This window comes from Mauremys mutica, chromosome 6 (genome assembly GCF_020497125.1).
Source record: "Mauremys mutica isolate MM-2020 ecotype Southern chromosome 6, ASM2049712v1, whole genome shotgun sequence".
Classification (NCBI taxonomy): domain Eukaryota; kingdom Metazoa; phylum Chordata; order Testudines; family Geoemydidae; genus Mauremys; species Mauremys mutica.
In genome coordinates, this window is record NC_059077.1 from 92,854,318 (window position 1) to 92,876,604 (window position 22,287).

A 22,287-nucleotide genomic window follows, 5' to 3' on the forward strand; every position below is an offset into this window, starting at 1 on the left:
CAAAACCCCCACAAAAATACACCACAAACAAAATATGATTTGGCCACAAGGCATAAAGGGAAGATATGAAACAGGACTAAGGACAAGGCCAGGTCCTCAGCTAGTGTAACTTGCCATCGCACAATGAGCTTCAGCTGAGCATCTGGCCCAAAGAGTACAAATGGGTGAGAGAACTCTAATGCACATATAACCAACTGCTTCCAGTTGTCTACCCAGACTCTGGATGGAATCTTTGATGTTATTTGTGTCTTTCATTTATGTTCAGTGGCAGCATGCAATTCAGAAAAAAAGATGGGCTGTGGGAGGCTAGCTTGCTGGACCAATATGCTTAATGTGCACTATGTTAAGACCAGCACTTTTTATTTATTATAAATGGAATCTATTTGAAATGTTATGTCTTTATCTTACTGTGTCACTTATTAAACTTCTGCTTTTAGTTATTAATGAAATTGCTACTAAATATTGCCTATGCTTTATGCAGCATTATTTGAATTATTCATGTGTAGCAAGTGGTGATCTGCACTTTAAAATGTTGCCTTGGCCTAATGTTTATAGTTATTCAGTGATTTTTGCCAACAGAAGGCATTGTAAACTGAGGAGAGAGATTCTGTATTTGTTCATTTGTACTGAATGTTTTCATTGCTGGAGTGTAATTTCTGCTAGTAAAGAAAGAGTTAAAGGAACCCTGTCAAGTAGTTTATGCTCAAGTGTAGGTTGTGGGGACCGGAGGGGAGGGAGTGTCCTTTAATAGATTTATAAAACCTGATATGAATAGAAATATTTTCACTGAATTAAGAAAAGTTCTGTGGAAACAGGCTTTTAAAATTTAGCCTGTAGTATGGACAGCAAATCACAACAAAAAAGCAACATAAATGGACAAAAGTAAATTGGAGTTCTTTTAAAGAATATTTCAGTTCTGAAAATCAGAGATATTACCAGCATAATCAGACATGGATTTCTAAACATGTATAGTTTTAAGTGTTCCCATAAGTAATCCATAAAGCATGACAAGATGTATAGCTTTTGAATTTTATAATGCATTCATATAAAAATCAATGGTACAGCCTCATCTGGAATACTATATGTAGTACTGTCACCCCAATCTCAAAAAGGATATTGCAGAATTAGAGGGGAGGACCAACAAGAATGATCAAGGGCCTAGAAAAACATTCATATGATGAGAGATGGAAAAGCCTGGGATTATTTTCCATAGAAAGGTGGTAAGGGGGAACATGAAACCACAATATAAAATAATGAATAATGTTGAGAAGGTATATAAGAAACTTCTCGCTGTCAAGGGGACATTGAGTGAAATTAAGATGTGGGACATTCAAAATTGATAGAAGGACATTCTTTTTCATACATTGTGAAACTCATTGCCACAGAAGTCAGTGATGCCAAGAACTTGACAAGATTCAAAAAGGAACTGGACATTTTTATAGACATCAAGAATATCCAGAGCATTATAATTAGCAGTGGGTGAATAACTGATTTTTTGGTTCCCTGGCAGTTCTGAAAAATAAAAAGAATATGGTTTCAGTCAACCCAAACCCAGAAACTTGAAAAAATTTGATGTCAAAAAATTCATTTAGTAATATTTTGTTTCAGATATTTTTAAAGGGCTAGATTCACAAAATACTGATGGTGACAGGGTTAGGAGATGGTAGTGATGGCGCCCTCCTTATAACTTTTAGTCCAGTGGTTAGAGTACTCACTTGGGATGGGGAAGATCCAGGTTCAATTCCTGTGTGCCTGATGTGGAAAAGAGATTTGAATGTGGGTATCCCACAGTGCAGGAGAGTGCCCTGACCACTGGGCTATGAGGCAGCCTAGGGTAGCTCTCACTTTCTCTTGCTGAAGTTGTTTCACTTGTTATAAATAGTCATTGGAGCAGTGACTTGAACTTTGGTCTCCCACACCTTAGGCAAGTGCTCTAACATGGCTTGTCCTAGTCTACACTGACCACAAAGTCATGGTCACCATCGTCTCATCTAACTCCAGGGTTCTCAGTCGTGCTGAAACACAATAACATGTTCTAATGCGGATGAGCCTTCAAAGGCTTGTCTGCTGAGACTGTCATCAGGGAATAGTGGTGGCTTTTGTGAGGTGGAGGCCTATCCCAGAGAATCTGCACTGAGACTATCCCTCTTTATCGTTATGTTCCTGTTCCATGTCCAGTAAGGTTCCAAGCTAGTGGGTTAGGTTCATTCCAGGGTAACAATGACCTACGTTGATGTAGGTTACTGTTAGTGTAGGTCACTGACATTAGGACATTCACTTGGGGACCAGGCTGCAGCTGTGCAAAGCAGTCATGTAACCTCTACTAGGCTTCAGCAGCCATGGACAACACAAGAAGCAGTGCGGGGCAGTATGGGCAACATGCTGATTCAGCACATCCCCTCACAGGGTCCTGCTGGGGAAGTTCTTGTGCAACTTAAGCTGTTCCCTCAGCAGGAACCTAGAGGGAGGGTTGTGGCAGCAATACTGGCTGTTCTCCTTAGAGAGCACACCCTTTTCTACCCAGCATGTAATTTACACCTCCTTGGGCCAGTTTTGCTGAAACTGGCCAATGGTCCTGTCTGCCTGGTTCCTGTTGTACATACGTTCCAGTTCTCTCTTTCCAGCTGTTTCTGAGGAAAACACCGAACAGAATAATGTTATTCAGTTCCTCCTTTCTATTCTAATTAAGTGTATCTTGGAGGGGGGGGGAGTATATTTGGAATAATGGTATTTGCTTTTTGCACTGTTCTGCTTGTTTCTGATTGTGCTGAATGAGCACCCATGTACTGCTGAAACAAAATAAAGAGGCCTTGTGTTTACATTAATCACCATCTGATTCAGAGTTTGACTGATAAACCTGGCCAGCTCACTATGTAAAACATATATGGTGAGGATCATAGTACAGTGCAGAGTATTAGTGAGATGCACAGAAGTTACCTTTTGCCCTGTGGATCTCTGACATACACATTACAAGTAATCTGTAAAGCCTGCTTAGTATGTATAGCTTTGTTTTATGGGAGCTACCAATCTTTTTTAGAATCAAAATGCTAGTTGTGCTTTATGTGACTATTACCATGTTAACAGGCCTGAAATCAACATAACTGCTTCACTGACACTTTTATTATTTTGTGCTTAAATAGACCGCCCTGCAATGCCTCATTCACACATTTGGCAGCAAGTACACAAATGCAGAAAAGACACTTCTTTTTTAAAGATATTTTTCTCTACTTTATAATTTTGCAAAGCTGAGGCATAAAAGCGTTCCAGATCTCAGCAGCTACGAAGCACAGTAGACATGGATTTCCTTCGTTTTACGGGATTTTTGGTTTATTAATTACACACTGAGGAATTATGTATCAAGGTTTTGAGAATTATGCACAAGTGATCACTAAAATATGCAAAGTTATGTGCAGATGAATTTTTTTCCCTCCCATCAAGCAGCTTGTCAACAGAAGTCATACAAACTGGTCAGAAAAATACTGAAACTAAACTGCTTTGTTGCAGTTCTTAATAAAAAGGCCCATTTAAACTTTGCGATACAGGAATTCTGCTGGTGTAAATGCTTAACACTTCATTTTGGAAAATAGCTGTGACAACTGTTTTGCTAAATGTTTGTTAGAGGTGCTACGTAAAGATTTTTACAAAGGATTGTCTACATACAAAAGCTGTACTGTTTGTATATTTAAAGTGGCGGACACAGTTAGGCCATGCCCAGTGATGAGCTGCCAAAATCTTAGGAACCGGTTCCCTACTGGGTCTTCGGCAGCACGGCTCCGGCGGCTGAAGGACCCACCACCGAAGACCCGGTAGGGAACCACCCAGTGAGTACACCCCCCACCCACGTCCTGCCCCCCCTCAGAAACCACAACCCATAACCCCCCCTGCCCTGCTCCTTGTCCCCTGACCACTCCTTCCCAAGACCCCCAACCTTAACTCCCCCGCAGGACCCCACCCCCTGCCAAACTTGCCCCGCTCCCTGTCCCCTGACTGCCCCGACTCCATCCACCACCATCCCAACAGACCCCAGGAACTCCCACACAGCGCCTACCCAACCCCCCCTTCCCCATCCCCTGTCTGCCCCCCCAGAACCTCTGCCCGATCCAACCCCTCCTCCCCCGCCCCAGTCCCGGCCCTGGCCCCTTACCCCTGCCGGGGTCGGGGCCAGGGCCAGGCCCAGGGTCGGAGCCGCAGCCGCGGGGCCCGACTCCCCGGGCCCGGCCGACACTGGGACCGGAGCTGCAGCCGCGGGGCCCGAGTTGGGCCGGGTCCAAGCCACGCAGGCGGGACCAGCCCGAGCTGGGGGTGCTTGGCTGGGACCGGGCTGGGGCGCTTGGCTGGGACCAGGCTGTGGCGCTCGGCCAGGGCCAGGAGGAGCCGTCCCGCCCCCTCCCCCACACGCCCGGCTTACCTGCCTGTTCCTTTTTTCAGGCTTCCCGCGAACATTTGATTTACGGGCAGCAGGGGAAGGGGAGGAGAAGGAGGGCGGAGCGTTCAGGGGAGGGGGGAGGTGAGCTGGGGCCGGGGCCGGGCAGACAGCTGCCCAAGCCTTTGTTAAATTTAAAAGCTTTTTAGAATCGGTTGTCCTGGAACAACTGGTTCTAAAAAGGCTTCTAAATTTAACAACCGGTTCGCGCGAACCGCTGCGAACCAGCTGGAGCTCACCACTGGCCATGTCTACACTACAAAATTATATCAACCTATCTTACATCAGCATATAGCCAGTGCAGTTATTAAATCACTTGTGAGGGCACACGCTTGATTCTTTGTGTTGGTGGTGCATGTTCTCACTAGGAGCACTTTTATCAATTGTATTGTCAGTGTAGGGCACTGTGGGATGGCTCCTGCAAGCCAGAAACAGTCAACGTAAGCAATGCCGTGTCTAAATTGACACCCTGTTGATCTAATTACATCGACGGTGACTCTACACCACTGGGGGACCTGGTGTTACTAAATTGGCATAGGGAGGCACTTACATCATCAGGAACCAAATTTAAGTGAATACACTTCCACAGGTAGGTTGACGCAAGGCACCTTCTGTCAACCTAACCCTGCTGTGTAGACCAGTCCTTATACTGGTGTAAGGTGCTTATACTTATATAAAAATTACGAGTAGACCAGACCTGAGAGCCTTTGGGTAAGTAGCCCAATAAATCTGGGGATACAACTAGATTTTTCACTACAGTGAGTCAATACGGGTGTCATGTAAAAGCCCACTTTAAGAACACAAATGAGCACAAAATTAGGAACAACTATTTTTTTTAAATTATCTGTCGACTTTTAACCAAAATAAAAAGATAACCATGATGTAATACTTTCAGTATGTTTTTTATAGGCCTCATCCCAAGGCTGGAAAAGGAAAGACTTTCACTGACTTCAATTAGTTTTGGATTAGGTCCAATGTCTGCATTGTTTATAAATTAGCTTATTGGTTTACAGTTTGTGAATAAAGGGCACAATTATAATGCAAGAATCATGATGCTCGTGCTCTTCCTTCCCCCGTGAAAGCCTTCTGTTTGAAAGAGCAATGTGTGTATAACAAATTCACAACTGCATCTTGTAGCTAATTGCAAGCACAGACATCTTTTAGATAGCCAGAAGTGGCACAGGAACAAGATTCAGCAGCAGCGGCTCCTTCATTCAGCATCCCCTCGCAGGGGACCACCTAGCCCTCCTGTTACACAGCCGCTACCACCCTAACTGGAAAGGTAAATTTGGACTCTAGTCACTTTCTACCTTGTCTCCAGTGGCAAGTGCCATAAGCCACCTCTTACCAAACCCACTCACTAGTGAAAAGTACACGACTGTCCACCCCCAAAGTGCAATTGCACAGGTTATGGAAGTACGTGTAAGACTCCCTGCACATTCTGTTTCCAAAATCCTCAGCCTGGCCCTGCCCCCAGCAGTTGAACATGTATTCAAGAATTTAACAGTGTACAGACCCAATTGTTTGGAATATTCCCTTTCTGGAATGTCCTGCAACACTTTCAGTGACAGACACAGAACTGTCCCATTTAAACACTGATATCAGGGCTTTTAAACTATGAAAATAACAGTCTTTTTGCTTAATGCTGATGCAGTGCACATTTTCTGAATCCAGATTTTACTGAAGTCCCACATAATAGAAGGATAAAGTTTTTCTCCTGAATTAGTTATTAAAATCAAGCCTAAAAAGCAATTCTGATAAACATGCATTTCTGTCAAATATATTTCTCATAACAGATTTTGCTGTATTTTTCCTATTCTTTACAACATATGCTAGAAGATGTCACTTTTTTTGTGTTTAAGCAGCTAAAACATGAGATCTTCCTGCAGGGAAGGAGTGGAAAATCTTGCAGGTTTTCCATTGAACTATATGGAAGACATACAAATTCCTCACACCTGCCTAGGAGAGACACTTTCCTTTTTGGTTGTGTTAATAGCTTCTTTTTCATCCTGAACCAAGAGGGAACACTATGTCAGCACCAAGACAAACATCCTCCTGCTCAGCTGGAATTGGGCAGGAGCTGTAATTGGTCTTGACAGCATATAAAATGACAGAAAATCATGAATAATCCATTATGTTGAACAAAAATATTTCCCTAATATTCTGCAATAATGTCTAAAACTAATAATGGGGAGAAGGGGGGCAGTTCTGCTCTTAGATATGTGGATGAAACTCTTATTTAGTGAAGGTAGAATTCTGTTCTGTCAGTAAGTCCTGCTTGACAGCAGTCACTCTGGCTACTTGACTGCCTCTCACTCTCTCTGTGTGGTGTATCTATAGCATCCTTTGAAATTAACAGTCATCATTGTTATACTTTATGACTGATGAAATTGCAAACAGATGTGAGAAACAAGAATCAAGCTGAAATGCTGAATACACCAGATATTGCTGAATGTTGCTGCATATCACAGCTATGTGTCTAAAGGCACTGGTATCATTTCCAGCATCATAATGATAAAAATTCACACCCTCAACAAAAATATTTGAGAAAAGAGAGGAACCGATGCTGCATAGAAGAGACCATTTCCAATCGAGATTCCAATAAGAGGTCATTAAATAAGGAGAGATTCAGAGATTTTAAAACCAGAAGGGGCCATTATGATCATGCAGTCTGATTTCCACAACGGAGGCTATAGCAGATGGGGAACTGAGGCACCAAAACCTCTGAGCCAGAGCTTTAAAAATATGTAGGCACATAATTGCCTTTGAAATCAATCTGAATAGTTCAAGGTCACACAGGAAACTTGTGGTAGAGCAGGCAGTTGAAGCCAGGTCTCCTAAGCTAGTGCACTAACCCCTAGAAAATCCTTCCTTCAGCTCCCTCTTTAACCTTATTGATTAACATGACCACTCTACCAAGAAGGCAGGATTCACTCAAAGCCTCCATAATACCTCACCCGACGTGCAGTAACAAATGACTTATATTTAACTCCTTTGCTGTTTTCTCAGTAGCTCCTTGCTCCCAAAAGGGTATTTTGATTAATCAAAATCTACTCTTGCCATGCTTGTCCCTTATATTTAATGCTGGCTTTTTTCTGGGGTTGAGTCTGGGATGCATTAGGCTGGAGTCTTTATTTAAGACTCAGCCATGAGAGCTACATGTACAGACTCTGAGAAAGCGATAGACACAAGGCTTATGTTGCCCCTCCTCTCCTCCCAAAAAAAAGGAAGTAGAATGATCCCATGGTCACATTCCCACACTGGGAGTCAAGAGATCTAGGTTTTCTTCCCAGCTCTGTCACTGACTTTCTTCATGAACACAGGCAAGTCATTTAACCTTCCCACACTTCAGTTCCCCCCCTCTTTAAATGTTACTGGATCTGCATCAAGGACCCCATGGCCCATCTTCTGGCCTACCCCCATTGCAATCCTTAGTTCTGGTCAATGTGGGGCCACCATGGAAGCTCCACCACTCCAAAAATGCACAGGCTTCCCAGAGGCTGTTTCATCCAGAGTTCTCACACCCAGCCTCAGTCCTGGATTAAGCAGCGTAAAGGGCCTGGAATTGGTACCATGGGAGAATTTCATTCAGAGTGAACATTTCCTTCTCATTCGTAAGTGTGTGTGTGTGGGGGGGGAGAGTTTGCCAGGCTCCAGTGAGCTCTAAGGTGAGAGCAGACAATTTTAAAGTGAGAAAACACAGAGCAGCAAGAAATAACCCAATCCTAAGGACGAACACTTGCTCAGCCCAGGATGCTTCAGCCCATCAGCAATAATAGGAGCTGTAAGTTAGATGAAGCACATCATGTGAGCACAGCCTTCCACATAAACACACACACACTCCATTCCTTTCAGCAACAGAGCAAATAGATTTAAGCATGTTAAGATGATAAAGCATCTGCTGCTTTATGTTACTGGCAGGAAAAAACGCCAAAAGTTATTGTCCCATAGTGCTGCTTTGAGGTGCCCTGCTGTACTTGCCACTATCTAGCCATACATAAAATTTCCCAGACATTATTATAGTCCAGTTATAAAACTATTCCCATTACCAAAACAACTTAATGGGAGAAATAAATAAATAACCCCAGTAAGTCTTGTTTATTTAACCAAGAAATTGATGGCCTGGCTGGTGCTATCAGGATCAGTCAGAATATATATCTGCATCTCTAGCAGCAATGGCTTCCCCTGAATATAACGGGAAAGAGACAAGAGGGAGCAGGAAAAGGCCCCAAAATAAAATATTTCTTACTGATTGGTATGAAAGAACAGGACAGAAGGATTGTATAGGACTTAAAAAACAAAACAAGCATTAACCTTCCACAACAAGGTACATGAAATATATCAAACATTACATCTCACACTTAGGATAGAGATGTTTCATACACTGGCTAGTGTAACAGACTTTTTAGATGTTACATGTAACAGCCGCAAGCCCCTTATGCTTCTATCTCATGGTTATCAAAAACTTTTGATGGAGTTGTACGGAGCTGTGTAGTTCTTTTTGTGCTGTAGGATATATTTCTCTCTTGACAGATTCTATGCTCTAGGTTATGAGCAGATCCAGATCAGGCCCCAAATTCTGCTCTCCGAAGTCCAAATTCAAGACTCAGGGCTCTGATTCTGGCCTCTGTTATAATCCCTTTATGTTGGATCTGGGCTCTGCCTGGGAAATACCCCGGTGAAAGTGGCTTCCTTGGGTAGCACAAAGCTTCTGAAAAAGCACTTTGCTACTCCCCTCCCCCACCCTCAGGGTCCCCAGAATAGGAGTATGCTGAGGTGGTGTTCTTGGGAGAGAAGGCATGGCCAGGGAGCTGCGGCCCTCTGGCTGTTCTTGGCCAGAAAATGACCAAGAATAGCCAAAGCACCTAACATACATTAGCACAACTCTCTGGCTTCTCTAACTTCTGAGAAGGACTGGACCAGTCAACCCAGAAGTCATAAATATAATACCTGTGCTCCCATCCCCACCCCCAAGCTAAGCATAGCTTCATTCAGCTGTAGTTCAGAACTGAAGCCCATTGCCTGTATTTGGATGGGCATTTTGTACACTTGATTATTACAGTTTTTGATTCTTTCCCTCATTTTTTCACCTCTAGAAAGAGTCTGAAGCTGTCTGGGAGGACTGGTCTTGACAATTTGGCTGCACGAATACATTATTTTTGTAAGGAAGTCAGTTATGATGGACCTTGTGAAGGCATCTGGAGGACTACGGGATTATTGGCTGTGTGACACATTTGGTTGCGATTTCTGCATGTGACACTTTTAATTAATGGCCTGCTCCCATGATTTTAACTATTTCACTCCACCTGGTGGCACAGCAGCTAATCTCTGTGTAGTCTGGGGCTTCTCGGATGGCAGCCACAAAACTCTGGCAAATTCTTTTCTGTGCTGTCTGAATATGAAAAAAAATATATATTATATAAAATAAATAATTAAAAAAACCCCAACTCTCACTGCCTCCCAGAAGAAATTACTTTTTTTCCTCCATGTAGTCTTGGACTCACCTACTCAGTATTTAGGACATCATATTTAGGGAAGATATGGCAGTGTTTAGGACCAATCGGCGTGTTTCTTCTGTCTCTCACAAGTAAAGAGTCTCTTTCTGAAACGCTGAACACAGCTGTCATGGTGTATATGGAATCCACAGTTAGGGGATTAGTTTAGCTCTCCTTGACTTTAAATATGAAACAGTTATCAGAAGATAGTAAGGAGTATGGCTAGAGCAGGGTACTGGAAGTCATTAGATTTGCGTTAGTTCGTTTAATTTCTCTGTGCTTAAGGTTTATGCTACCTTACTTCATAAATGGCAATACGTGGAATTAATGTTTGTAGAGCACTTTGAAATCCTAGATGAATGGTGCATAAGATACATAAGCAGAAGTTTAGAAGAAATATATATCCACTACCAAAAATTTGCCACTATTTTATACCTTTTTTTAGTCTCAACTATTCATTTAAAAACTGCTAGGTTATGGGAGAGGGCATGTCCTACAGCGATACCAGTGGCTCAAAATCCAGTGTAGACAAAGCCTAAGAATTTTAGCTAATACAATGTACAAGACTTGGATACTATCCCTTCCAATAGTTTTTCAGCCCTCTAGCAGCACCCACCGTGTTCTGGAAGCCACTAAAAGCCCACCAGAGGAGCAGTGTAGATAGGTAGCTAAACATTGCAAGTTTCCTATAATTCAGAGGTCGGCAACCTCTGGCACGCGGCTCACCAGGGTAAGCACCCTGGCGGACTGGGCCAGTTTGTTTACCTGCTGTGTCGGCAGTTTTGGCCAATTGCAGATCCCACTGGCTGCAGTTCGCTGTCCCAGGCCAATGGGGGCGGCAGGAAGCTGCGGCCAGCACATCCCTCAGCCCGCAGCGCTTCCCAACGCCCCCATTGGCCTGGGACAGCAAAGCACGGCCAGTGGGAGCCGTGATCGGCCGAACCTGCCGATGCAGCAGGTAAACAAACTGGCCCGGCCCGCCAGGGTGCTTACCCTGGCGAGCTGTGTGCCAGAAGTTGCTGGCCCCCGCTATAATTAATAAACAGAATTTAGTCCCCACTGTGCTCACGTGGTTCTTTATTTTATGTCCATTGTGTAAAAAGCAAAAGATACAGCAAGCAACAACGTCTAGGCCCCAGTCCTGGAAAGACTTAGACATGTGTTTAACTTTGTATGTGTGACGTCACTGGGAGTTCTTATTTGTGTAAAGTTTGTTTAGCAGCTGTTGCAGGGTCTGGGCCATACTTTGTAACCTAAACTTCCGACTATGCTAGCAATGTATTTCACAGTATTACTCTAAGGTGTACTTGCGTTTGACTCTTGTATTTTGTGATTTTCTCTCAGTAAGTTGATTGCATTTGTGGTGTCTGAAGTTGTTTGTTTAAACGGTTAGCTCAGGGAGGGCTACTGCTGGGGGAAAAGGAAACTGAGGTCTGACATTCCTGGAGTGGAAAGAGGAATAAAGTAATCGTAATCAGAGAAGGGATTTGCAATCCTCATCCAAAAAGGTGCCATGAGGGGGTGGGGTAGGGAGCAGCAAACACTCCTTTGCTGTTCACTTTTAAAACTGTTTCAGGGAGTTGTGTTTTATAGTTTTTATTCATAAGGCTTCTCAATCAGGGCTCCTGAGGTCCAGGAAGTTCCTTATTAACAGCACCACCGTATTATGCACACAGCTATAAACCACTCCTTCCTTGGCTCCCACTAGTAAGAGAAGTTAATGCATAAGGTTTTTAACAGGGAAACTAAGAATGAGCTTTGGCTCCAGCTGCTAACAGTATGGAAATGATCACAGTCTTTAAGATTTCTTTTTAAAAGCTGTCTGGCTTAATTACTGTTGAAAATAAATTGTTAAATATCTGATGGTGGATGAGGCAAGTTTGAGAACAAGGGAGAGGTGTCATTTACCCATAAACACAGAATTTCAAATAAGTCAAAGGCATGAGAACAGTCTCTGGTATTAGCACGGTAGTCATCCCTACATCTTTACTACACAGCTCTGAGCTGTGTATCTCTAACTCCCAAATCAAAATAAAAGGGCATCTGATTTTAATGCTGGGAGCGGTGACTTTAGTTGCCATACTTGCTGGCAAGCAATAATGCAAGCCACACACGCTTTTCTCACAGCTGATTGTGTAAGAGGGTGAGACAAGACTGGCAAGATAAAAAAAAAGTTACTTTGCGGAAAGTTGGAAAGAGCCAAGCAAACGTACGTTTGAGCGATCACAGCACATTATTCAATTCCTGAGACAGCTCACCAGTAAAACTGTGACAGGGACACTTAAGACAACATATAATCCACACCGGAACTGTTCAGACCATTCTCTCCTCCTTGGTTCACTGAGGTTGGGGGAAGGGGGCGGATGAACTGGAGTTGAAATGGAGCAATGCTGGTGAAGTCACCAAAAGCAGCTCTGCAGGAGAGAGGAGGAAATGCAGAAAACCAGCAGTGCTACTTACAGACACACTGTACACATAGGCAGTGAAGGACAGTATGTGTCAGGTACAAAGTTATCTCCTCTCCCTCACGGCTTCATGTGCCAAGTGCTTCAGTTCATACCCTCTCTGTACTAAAAGCCAGAAAATCCCCTCTGCTTCCTTCCTGCCCCCAGGGGGATGAAAGCAAACCCATACCTTGGGCTCACTTATTTTTTTTAGGTTAATGGAGCATTAACCTTCTTTTTTCCTGAAGTTTTACCATGTGATTGTCTGCTGATAAAAATGGAGGTTTATGGGGAGCACTGGGCAGGGCCAGGAGACAGCCACTCTCCAGACTCACAGGGATTACCCCACTTCTCTGTTAGCCTTATCTTACAGACAGACACTCCTGCACTAGAGTCTCACCCTCCTTGTGTGGATGAGGTTGACAGGTGCATGCAAGGAATCAGTAGGAGCAGAGTTTATGAGTTATCTTTGCTGCTACAGGAAATCAGAGAAAGCTGAACAGTAGTATGGAGTGACTTGGTCTCCAGACAAATGTACCAGCTTTCTTCAGATGCCCTGAGATCCACAGAATCTCCCTGTGGATCTTGAGGCATCTGCAGATTAAGGGAAGGATGCATCTGACCACTTGGTGGGTGGGGACAGTTGTATCTCATCACCAGACAGGATGATTTAGAGGAAGTTCTACAAATTGAAATGTCTGGAGTTTCCTGGTTCTCCCATGGCATTTTCCATAAAAGGTCACAATTTGACCAAAAATAATTGTTTAGAAAGCCGTATTTTAAGAAAGAGACTTAAGCTTAGAAATGTTTAATGAAGGTTCATGCTGCTGCAGCTGCATAGCTCATGGACATGATAATTAAAATCTGGCAGACATCTGGGAGATTGGGACACGTGGTCACTTTACCCAGTTTTACTGGGACAGTCTTAGGGACATCATATGAAAAACTATGTTCCAACAACTTCATTCAGAACACCTGAAATGCCCCAGGTTTTCATCTCACTAATCATATCTGTTTTCTTCTATAATGACAAATTATTTGTTTAATATTCATTGATAAATTAATGCACGCAGGAATCATCCAGTGGAATGAGTGTTCCGTGTGATGAACAATGTTTTAAGAAAAAAAGTTGAATTAGCATAGACACTGTCAAAGTGTTTTTTGTTTTTGCTCAAAATGAGTGTTCGTGACACTTGTTCAGTGTTGCGTGAGAAACTCATTCAGAGCACTAAGTTACTGGAGAAAATCCTCCACTCTAAGAAATATGCCTGTGTCACCGTTGAGTCAGAAGCTGGCAGTATGGGCACAAGCACACTTTTTAAAGAGTACTTTTGCCTTTTGTCTGACTATTTCATGACACTGCAAAAAAGTGTTACCACAAAAGTGTCCCAGGGTTTTATTTTGAAAATATGGCCACCTTAAGACTGAGACATGCCATGCATGTCATTTGCAACCAAAAGACCCTCAATGCAATCTACATCTCTAACTACTGGTGGAGAAGATGTCATACACTGATTAAAAATGATGAGTATTGTATAATCAGGTATAGACATCGCAGTCGTAGAAGAATCTTCAGCTGATGTTAATTCTCTTCATAGAAAAGGAGTGAAGGTCAAAACCTGGAAACTTGAGAGCAGCATCTGTGAGATCTCCGAGTCCTTTCTTTAACTATGTCATAAACACATCAGTAAGTAAGTAGACTGTTTCACCTTTCGAAGGCAATTGCCAGTTTCAAATTCTGCCAGGAATTGAGCCCTGGGTAGTTCAAGATGGAACTACAGTTCTTCTCTTGATCGGAAGAGGAGGTAAAAAGAGACAAAAGCAGGTGGCTCTAATTACTGAATTCCTTTCCAACACTGGCCATTCTCTGGTCTCTGTACATTAGTCAGCAGCAATCAGCTCACCACTAAAATTCTCCTCTTTGCATGATTCATTTTGACCTGGAAGCCTGTCAACATGTCACACTCTTCAGCTGTTAAACTCTCATTGGGAGTGATTAGGTGATTTCGAGGCTTGGTGATAGCCTAGGTGGAAAAGTCTCTATAGTCTATCAGTTTGAATCTAGCCTTGGCTGCCAGTAACCAGAAGTTGTTGCCACCTAGTGATTGTTCAGTGGCCTTGTTCCTATTGAATGATGTTTTTTAAATGCTGCTGGGTGTATTATGCTGTTATAAGATTAAGCAAATGTCAGAGTGCCTAGCGCACTTGCAGAGGTTCCTTTTTTGCTATTGATGCCTATGCTGTATATCGTCTGTGCATAAATAGGGGACTTCAATCACCACTGTGATCTGTTTCGCATTTTCACAATTCACCATTAACCAATATATCATTTAAACAAAGAATTGGTTTGAAAAGCCAGTGGAAAGTGACATCAGCTCTTTACCCCAGGAAGACAACTAGTGTTAAGGTAATAAAAGGAGATATACCAATCTCCTAGAACTGGAAGGGACCTTGAAAGGTCATTGAGTCCAGCCCCCTGCCTTCACTAGCAGGACCAATTTTTGCCCCAGATCCCTAAGTGGCCTCCTCAAGGATTGAACTCACAACCCTGGGTTTAGCAGGCCAATGCTCAAACCACTGAGCTATCCCTCCCCCTGTAGTGTTACAGTCTTACCCTCTTCACACTGAGAATGAAGATTTCAAACATGCTAGTGCAACATGAACCAGTTTTTACAGCTCCATTCCCCACTCCCCAGCGGGGAGGAAGCGTTCTGATTGCACTCTTTATTGTCATTGTCCTTGAAATCAGCTGCAAGGAAATACAGGGAATATTTTGGGGTTGTTGTAGTTTTGATTTGGATTTAGCAAAAGAGTGTTTTCATACCTTTATTTTGCAATTCAGTTTGGGAAAAAAAGCTCATTGATCCAGATCAGCAAAAAAGGAAGTGGAATGAGCTCATTCCCATATTAGACATGGAATAACAGCCAGCTCTGCCACATAAGCAGAGCAGACGGGAGCCATCATCAGCGGTTAGATGCCTCAGAATGTCTTGTGCTAGTTGTGCAAGAGGCAGACAATTTCCAGTTTGCCTGCCACAGCAAAACCTTTGAGCAGACCCTGCCAGGACTCAGGGGTGAACTTACTTCAGATTTGGCCAGACTTCAGAAAGCTTCAGTTAACTTCCTGACCCAAATACAAACCTGATTAGCAGAGTGCTCATCCTCTGTCTTGACAGGCGGTGTCTGCTTACACCTGAAGGTACTAGATAGCTACGTGCTCATTCATTTCTTCACACCTGGGACTTCAAGATACTCTTCTAGTGCTTCTGCATAGAATATATAGTTCTTTATGAATACAAATGAGTGGGAATTTAAGTCGTGATTGCTTGCCCTTTGTGGAAACCATACTTTAAAAGAAAATGTGGCAGAGTCTTTCCACATGCCTGCACAAATAATTACACCGTTAGAGAGCTATAAATCCATTTCTTTCCTATTTTTGTGTTTCTAGGCATCGCATTTATCTGTAGTTCTCAAAGTACTTTACAAAGGTTGATAATTCCTATGAGCATTTCACACATGGGAAAACTAAGGGCATGTTGTCAGGGGGACACTCAGGAATGTTAGGCCAAATTAACTAACTGTATGAATGTAACATGCATTCATTAAAGCACATTAAGGTCTTTTGTAGCAGTTTCATTCAAAACTAAAGTGAAGTTTGCTTTAGCTTAATTCATTCTGGGTAAAAAACTCATAACAGCCTTTGAGCAAGTCTCCACTACAGAATTACTTCAGTATAACTACATGGCTCAGGGGTGTGAAAAATCCATGCCCCTGAGTGATATAGTTATTCTGACCTAAGTGCCTGTGTAGATAGTGCTATGGTGGTGGAAGAGCTTCTCCTGCTGACATCGCTACCACAGAGGTGGATTAACTATGGGTGGCATAGAGCAGTGATCCCCAGATCTCAGTGGTTCAGGAGCCAAATTAGCATTACCCAAAAGAGCCACAGTAGTGTGAATTCATGGTTTCATTTACTATAGTGCTATATATTCATCGTTAGTTTGTATATATATTATCATCACAGCAAAATGAGTAACCAACTATTGTTATTTAATCAACAACAATTGGTTAACATAGTAAAAGCATCCTGATTGGTTGTTAATTAAATAACACAGTGTTTTAATATCTCATGCTGCAAAGAGCCACAGGAGACACATTAAAGAGCCACTTACAGCTCACGAGCCTTAGTGCGAGTATCACTGGCATAGAGCATCTTCATTATAGCACTTCAGCGGTGCCGATGCAGCGTTTTAAGTGTAGACCTGCCCCTTTATGTCTAAAATGGGTCCAGGCCAAAACTTATGCCCATCCCTACTTCTTATTTAATTAAGCAAGATGGATTTTTTCCCACAGATTGACTGTGATGAGTCATTACAGCACCCATAACCCCTGACTTTCCTCACACAAATTACAGGCTAGCAGAATTTTGCTAGCAATTCATTTGGTGAAACTCAACAGCACTCAAAGCAGTGCTCTGACATTCTAAATATTAGTATTGTGGGATTGGCTGGCGACATCACACGCAACGGGGGCAGGGTAGAAAGTAAGTGAGCAAAGAGTGACTATATGGAAAGGTCAGAGTGGAACACCACATCCCCACCATTCACACACAATGGGTAAAATGCAAAAAAGTCTCCATACCACTTAAGCCTCACAGTGGGACTGTGCAAGATGCCTGCCAGCACAGATGCTGCAGGGAGGGAACGGGTGGGGAGTGTCTGCATTCTCCTAGTACCAGGGGAAGGGGTAGGGGGAGCTTTGTGCCAGCCTCACATAGGTGGAAAAATGGGGATCAGACAGGAGAAGGGCCTCCAAATTAGCAAGAGTCCTATGGCTCTAACAGCCCACAAAAAGGAGAGTGGAGGAGAAGCAGCTGCTATTCCAATGCATGAAAGAGCAGCTAAGGAAGAGAGCTGTGCTACAACCCAGAATGCTGATCTCAGGTTGGCGGGTGGATTTTTCTCTGGCACCTGCATGCAGATTACCTATATAAAGCCTAATTAATATTTACCTCTTTGAGATATAAAGAAGTGACCCCATTTTGGTGACAAAAAATTTAATGAAAATAGAAAATCATGCCACATTCATCCATCCCAATGACGATGAAATGATTGTAACAAGTGTGAAAATTACACACACTTAACCAGTTCTCCTTAACATAAGCACTGTTCCTCACATGCCCTTCCTCACATGCCACTCTAAGAACCCTAGTTGATAAGTAGTCAGTTAATTAGCCCAAATAGAGAATTCTCTTTGGGGTAACTCAAAATATTTGAAACAATACCATCATTCTAGCTGGGCTTTCATTCCAACAGAGAACAGCATTATTTTGCTCCGGCTATTAAAGAGGTTGATTGCATATAGATGCACAAAATACAAATTATTCCCTCAGACCATTATTCATACAAACACTTGGAATTACATTCTGTTTTCTAAATTGTCCTCCAAAAGTACACCTAGACAAGAACTCCCATATCATAGTGACAAGCGTGGGTGGATCGACTATTACATCCATCCATAGATGTTAATTGCATTATATTAGTGTGTAACAAAATAGGATTGCATAACTATTCTTCAGTGTCCAGTATTACAGCCCAGTCCTTCAATCCTTTCCCATACAAGGAGACCCATTGATTTCAATAGGGCTTCTGTGATTACGGGTTATAGAATTAAGTCCTTTGTTAGCAGTACTAGGGACTACTTGAAATAACTACTGTACTACATTGACTTAAATGGGACTGCACATGCATGTTCATTTAAACTCATGGTTAAACATATAATAGTAATCTCTTTGGGGGAGAGACCATCTTTTTCTTATGTGTCTGTACAGTGCCCAGCAAAATGGCATCATATTCCATGATACAGGCTTCTACGTACTATCACAATATAGACTAATAATAAATAATAATTAGTAAGTGCCTTGGTGGATCAGATCCTAGAGCAGAATGACTAGCGTTGTAATCTATTGATACAAGATAGGAAAAAATGTAGTACAGTTTTAATCCTAAATTTCTTTGCTACTTTGGGGGAAAATGAATAATTTTGCAGCCCTAATTATACTTATTTTTGCTATTTTTTATTTTTTTTAACACTATGGAAAGATTTATACTAAGGGAATTATCCCCCATTGCCTGTTCCAACACAGCACATGGTCCTTGGAGATCTCACAGGCTGATTGTAACTTCCTAATAAATAATTACGTTGGGTGTTTTTAATATTGAGTTAGGTTTTTGAAAGCTTAATTGTGTATATGACAATAGTGCCAAATGTTCTATTTCTTCCATGTACACTAGATGACGACTCACTTAGCTCTCGAAATCTCCACTTGTTTAACTCCCCAAATATGGGGGCTGAGCTAATGGATTCAATGAGGATTTAATAAGAAAATTCCTCCACAGCCCACTCACTTCCGTACTAAGAACTGAGTAAATTGTCCCACTCAATCTCCATATGACTTGGCGGAGGGATTGCACATTCAGTAGCCCAATGAAATAACCACTGCCTTTTGCAAAAATCCAAGTTCAAATAAATGCTGGCCACTGATTGACATATTAGCAAGATGGGCTTTTAGAATATTGTTTTAATATTTTATCCCATCATCATGCAATAGAACAAGTCTTCATGTTTTTGTTTCCATATCAAATCAAATACCTCCCCCCCCCCCCCCCAAAAAAAACACACATAATTATATCCCCTTAGATTGGCGATTCAATAGGTGGCACTCTTCCCTCTGAGTCAGCAGTTATAAATCAGCCTGGTGTCAGGGAGCACTATCTGCTGGGGTTACTGGCTTTTGAATGATAGGTAAAATAAAAGGTAATGACCAATTTTAGGAAGCATATAAACCTGATGTTTTGGTCAAATTTCAGATCAGACAAGTTTGTCCTGCCTACCTGAATTCCCTCTGCTGATTCAAGTGGATGCAGGAGTGTTTAAACTTTATGATACTGGGGGCTACCATTGCATCAAATTTAAATATACACAAGAATATTTTTTTCATATTGGTAAAAAATACCAATACTTCTTGGTGAATAGGAATTACAGGTTTTATTCTTGGTAAATGTAATTGACAAGCAAGCAGATCAGCTTTGTAGTTAACCTGCAGTTGTGGTAAAGGGAACTCATGAATTACCTTTGTCTTATTTAATTTCTATTTCGGTGTAAATAAAAAGTGCCTCTCCTAAGCTAGGGTGCTATGGGCTAAATTCAGAGGCTGCAGCCCCTGGGGCTGCTTTCAAGTTGCTGGAGGAATTAAAGTTAGGAATGAATCATTGTGGTGATGATTCAAACTCAGTGTCATGTTGTATAAACTGATTTCTCTTGTGCAAATAGACAACCAGCACTGACCACATTAACATTCCAGCCAATGACAGATCAAATGGAGCTCTCTGGGCTGACTTCCATGGAATTACAGTATGCCAATTTACAGCAGCTACGTGCAAACCAGCTCTCTCTTCTGACCTTAGGGCCAGATTTTTAAAGGTATTTAGGCACCTAAAGATGCAGATAGGCACCTACTGGTATTTTCAAGAGTGCCTGCATACCTGGCTCTTTGGGATCAGGAGTGAGTGATTCCTTGGGAATTAGGTGTTTAGGTGCTTTTGAAAATCCCACTTGGTAGCTATCTGCATCTTTGGGTGCCTGAATATCTTTAAAAACGTGGACCATGCTGAATACTATGGCCCCAGCTCTGCACTCTGCCCCACTCCTCTGTAAGAAGCATGGTGGTAGGAAGGGACAAGATCACTGTGATCCTAAGTCTAGAAGGTCATCCCTTAGGGAACTTTTTCAGCCAGGGCAAGTTAGAACAGCCTTGAGCCTGCACTAACTTGCACCACAGGATAAAAGGAGGTTGTGAAAGAAAATTGCCTATGTCCCCAGTACAAATGAAAACACAGAAGGTACCTCCTTGGTCATTGGGTTCAGTCTCCTGCTAACACAGACAATCCTGTCATATAATCACCTCTGCATCTGCCCCCAAGGCTTCAATTCCACCCTTAGAATTCCATTGCAGAGCCAACAAACTTTGGCCACAAGGGAGCTATTTTAGCTTGCCAGGCATCTGCTCTGCTCTTGTTTCTCCCTTTGTGCAGAAAACTGGTATGGCCGATTGCACAGAGTTTCCCTCAAACAGAAACAGCTGTAACTTACTGCCCAGGAAAGTTCTTTTAAAAGCTACAACTTGCAATTGAGTTTTGAAATCCAATGATCTAGCTCTCCATAGGAAGCAATGAGTATTGACACTGAAGGAGTTTCAGTGGATAAGAAAGACTATAGTCTGAAAGAAAAAGGGGCTCTCAGTACTAGTGTTCATCTAGAACTATTCTATAAATGGAGGAAGACAAGCACTACAGCAACAGAGACAATGCACACAATTTCTTAAACAATTTATACAAAGAAATAGGAAACCTTTGTTTTTTCAGGAGAATATATGGACTCACATTTGAGCACTTTGTATTAAGTTAAGCAAAAACTATATTTGGTTGAAAAACAAGACCAAACCTAGCAAAAAATATTAAGAAACACCAGTAAGAAATATGAAAATTATACAGAATTAGAGGGAAACTAACAAAAAACACTAGGCATTTACCACCAGTAATGATCTTCTTGTGTCAGTTTATTTTTAAATATCTTGGTATTTTTAGCTTAAAACAGCATGCTACTTATGCATTGCTTGTTTCTAAGTATATGTTCTCCAGTACTAATCAATTTTACAACGATGCTTTTCGGGCATAATCTTCTGCTTCTGTTTAGTTAGTTAAAAAATAAACCCACTCAGCAGCTTTTCAAACCACGTGACTGCTTGCTTTAAATAAGTCTTGGCAAATTTGCCCCAGACAGTGTTAATTGGCTACCAAGGAGGTCTGAACAGTGAAGTAAAGTGCAAACAGGGTGGGCACAGATGGATATTTTGGGGAAAGGGTGGGGGCATTTGGGGACACAAACATAAAAACCTCAAGAGTAAGGGAACTGCTACATGCTGTTTTCATTGTTATGTGGTACAGTCATTTCCTGTACAATAAATACCAACAATTGAAGGTTATTCACAGGCATATTTTTGGGGAATGGGGAAATTAGGGACACACCTTTAGCCTTCATTAAAATACATTGGAGCAGATGGATATTTTTGGTGAGACAGAATGGAAAAACAGTACACATTCTGCTACAAGCAGGGAAAGTTACATCTAGGCTGCAATTTATCTGTTAACAGCATGTCTTGGAAGCATGACTTGCAGTTTAGAGGCCTGGTCAATGATAACAAGTGGTGCACAACCTACCCTAATCCCATCCTTACCTTGAAAAGCAGCTGTTGTTCTGTCAGGGCTTGGAGGAAGATGGGTTTGTGGGGTGAGGTGTCTTGAAGGCAGCGGTGGAATTCTGGGTATCTGTAGAGGGAGTTCCCCCCCCCTTTCTTAATATAGACAGCTGAGGAGATCAGGCCAGAGATAGTTGTGACAGATAACAACAGTGGGAAGTTAAATGTGGCCTAATGTTTAGGGCATTCATCTAAATGCTAAAGAAGCTGGGTTTGATTCCCAGTTTCACCACTAAAGTGCTGTGTAACTTTTCTGTTCCTTAGTTTTTTCCTTATTCCTTAAATAGGGACAATAATGCTTACCTATCCCTGTAAAGCACTTAGAAATGTACAGTGAAAAGGGCTGTTTAAATACTAAGTATTATTCACTAGCCTGTCCGTTCAATTTCCTTCATGATCTGTATGTGTGATTTAAATGTCAGTACTTGGTAGGGCTTGTCCACACTAATTACATTAGGTTGGCTGGTTGTTTACTGCCAACACCTGATTGTTAAACATACAATCATGGTTTAAGCTGAATGTTTAGCATTGTGTAGGTTACCACAACTCCTCAGGGCTGCTTCCTAACATAATGTAAGTTTCCAATGAGACAAATGCTAAAGGGCTAGA

The 22,287-nt window shown here is 42.1% G+C and overlaps 1 long non-coding RNA gene across 2 annotated transcripts; it reads right to left on the reverse strand.

The window, feature by feature from the left end:
* Window positions 1-898: 898 nt before the first annotated feature.
* LOC123373158 lies at window positions 899-21,756 on the reverse strand. Of its 2 annotated transcripts, none has more exons than XR_006580589.1 (3): window positions 21,658-21,756; window positions 15,504-15,628; window positions 899-1,512 (listed from the first exon to the last, which is right to left on the reverse strand). It is a non-coding gene; the product is annotated as an uncharacterized LOC123373158 (long non-coding RNA). The 2 variants fall into 2 exon arrangements; XR_006580590.1 differs by lacking the exon at window positions 899-1,512 and adding an exon at window positions 12,211-12,332.
* Between the last annotated feature and the right edge of the window lie 531 nt (window positions 21,757-22,287).